Source organism: Drosophila eugracilis, unplaced genomic scaffold (genome assembly GCF_018153835.1).
Source record: "Drosophila eugracilis isolate 14026-0451.02 unplaced genomic scaffold, ASM1815383v1 contig_2044, whole genome shotgun sequence".
NCBI lineage: Eukaryota > Metazoa > Arthropoda > Insecta > Diptera > Drosophilidae > Drosophila > Drosophila eugracilis.
This window is the reverse complement of record NW_024572916.1, coordinates 3,976-7,136: the sequence shown is the minus strand read 5'-3', so window position 1 is coordinate 7,136 and position 3,161 is coordinate 3,976. Positions and strand designations below refer to the sequence as shown.

Genomic DNA, 3,161 nt, shown 5'->3' with positions numbered 1-3,161 from the left:
CATGCAGATACCAGTATGAAAGGCGTTGGTTGCTTAAAACAGCCAGGACGGCGATCTGGAAGTCGAAATCCGCTAAGGAGTGTGTAACAACTCACCAGCAACGAAGCAACTAGCCCTTAAAATGGATGGCGCTTAAGTTGTATACCTATATTATTACCACTAAAGTAGATGATTTATATTACTTGTAATATAAATTTTGAAACTTTAGTGAGTAGGAAGGGACAATGGTATGCGTAGAAGTGTTTTGGCGTAAGCCTGCATGGAGCTGCCATTGGTACAGATCTTGGTGGTGGGTAGCAAATAATCGAATGAGACCTTGGAGGACTGAAGTGGAGAAGGGTTTCGTGTGAACAGTGGTTGATCACGAGTTAGTCGGTCCTAAGTTCAAGGCGAAAGCCGAAAATTTTCAAGTAAAAACTGAAATATACAAATAAAAGCTGGAAATAATATACTTGAATAATTTTGAACGAAAGGGAATACGGTTCCAATTCCGTAACCTGTTGAGTATCCGTTTGTTATTAAATATGGGCCTCGTGCTCATCCTGGCAACAGGAACGACCATAAAGAAGCCGTCGAGAGATATCGGAAGAGTTTTCTTTTCTGTTTTATAGCCGTACTACCATGGAAGTCTTTCGCAGAGAGTATGGTAGATGGGCTAGAAAAGAGCATGACATATACTGTTGTGTCGATATTTTCTCCTCGGACCTTGAAAATTTATGGTGGGGACACAAACTTCTCAACAGGCCGTACCAATATCCGCAGCTGGTCTCCAAGGTGAAGAGTCTCTAGTCGATAGAATAATGTAGGTAAGGGAAGTCGGCAAATTAGATCCGTAACTTCGGGATAAGGATTGGCTCTGAAGATTGAGATAGTCGGGCTTGATTGGGAAACAATAACATGGTTTATGTGCTCGTTCTGGGTAAATAGAGTTTCTATCATTTATGGTAGTTACTTGTTCCCCGGATAGTTTAGTTACGTAGCCAATTGTGGAACTTTCTTGCTAAAATTTTTAAGAATACTAGTTGGGTTAAACCAATTAGTTCTTATTAATTATAACGATTATCAATTAACAATCAATTCAGAACTGGCACGGACTTGGGGAATCCGACTGTCTAATTAAAACAAAGCATTGTGATGGCCCTAGCGGGTGTTGACACAATGTGATTTCTGCCCAGTGCTCTGAATGTCAAAGTGAAGAAATTCAAGTAAGCGCGGGTCAACGGCGGGAGTAACTATGACTCTTAAGGTAGCCAAATGCCTCGTCATCTAATTAGTGACGCGCATGAATGGATTAACGAGATTCCTACTGTCCCTATCTACTATCTAGCGAAACCACAGCCAAGGGAACGGGCTTGGAATAATTAGCGGGGAAAGAAGACCCTTTTGAGCTTGACTCTAATCTGGCAGTGTAAGGAGACATAAGAGGTGTAGAATAAGTGGGAGATATTAGACCTCGGTTTGGTATCGCCAATGAAATACCACTACTCTTATTGTTTCCTTACTTACTTGATTAAATGGAACGTGTATCATTTCCTAGCCATTATACGGATATATTTATTATGTCTTATGGTATTGGGTTTTGATGCAAGCTTCTTGATCAAAGTATCACGAGTTTGTTATATAATTGCAAACAAATTCTTTAATAAAACGGTGCATTTATGTATTTTTGATTTGAAAATTTGGTATAACTCCAATTACTCAGGTATGATCCAATTCAAGGACATTGCCAGGTAGGGAGTTTGACTGGGGCGGTACATCTCTCAAATAATAACGGAGGTGTCCCAAGGCCAGCTCAGTGCGGACAGAAACCACACATAGAGCAAAAGGGCAAATGCTGACTTGATCTCGGTGTTCAGTACACACAGGGACAGCAAAAAGCTCGGCCTATCGATCCTTTTGGTTTAAAGAGTTTTTAACAAGAGGTGTCAGAAAAGTTACCATAGGGATAACTGGCTTGTGGCGGCCAAGCGTTCATAGCGACGTCGCTTTTGATCCTTCGATGTCGGCTCTTCCTATCATTGTGAAGCAAAATTCACCAAGCGTTGGATTGTTCACCCATGCAAGGGAACGTGAGCTGGGTTTAGACCGTCGTGAGACAGGTTAGTTTTACCCTACTAATGACAAAACGTTGTTGCGACAGCATTCCTGCGTAGTACGAGAGGAACCGCAGGTACGGACCAATGGCACAATACTTGTTCGAGCGAACAGTGGTATGACGCTACGTCCGTTGGATTATGCCTGAACGCCTCTAAGGTCGTATCCGTGCTGGACTGCAATGATAAATAAGGGGCAATTTGCATTGTATGGCTTCTAAACCATTTAAAGTTTATAATTTACTTTATAAACGACAATGGATGTGATGCCAATGTAATTTGTAACATAGTAAATTGGGAGGATCTTCGATCACCTGATGCCGCGCTAGTTACATATAAAAACATTATTTAATACAATGACAAAGCCTAGAATCAATTGTAAACGACTTTTGTAACAGGCAAGGTGTTGTAAGTGGTTGAGCAGCTGCCATACTGCGATCCACTGAAGCTTATCCTTTGCTTGATGATTCGATTTAGATGATATGGATGGATGGATTTCTATCTATATCATCTATTTAAAAATATATGTATATATTGACATTGGCTTATAATATTATTATATATTATTTAATATATATTAATGCTATAACAAAATGTTTATGTATATACATGTATAAATACATATAAATTATATATATTTTTGATATATTTTTAATTATTACGATAATAAAGAATATTTTAAAGTATATATAATTTATAAGAACCAGCTTGCCTTCATTGGCTACAATGGGAGTCTATAAGTGTCCAATAGTTCCCATTTTGATGAAGGCAGCGAAATGAAGGTTCATTATCTAATAAGAGATGTATATAAAGAGAGATATATAAAAAAAAAATTAAATAAGTACAAGTCTCATAAAGAGACTAAGTTAATAATATGGGAGTCTATATGTGTCCAATAGTCCCCATAATGGTAGCCAAATGAAACGTCATCTTATTAGTGACGCCGTAATAAAACCACTTCTACATAAATAAAGAAATTATACAAGTACAAGTCTCATAAAGAGACTAAGTTAATAATATGGGAATCTATAGGTGTCCAATAGTCCCCATAATGGTAGCCAAATGAAA

General features: G+C 38.3%; 1 pseudogene; it reads left to right on the top strand.

Annotated features, from left to right (window-relative positions):
* LOC121529876 lies at positions 1–2,565 on the top strand (annotated as a pseudogene; the record flags this gene model as incomplete).
* Between the last annotated feature and the right edge of the window lie 596 nt (positions 2,566–3,161).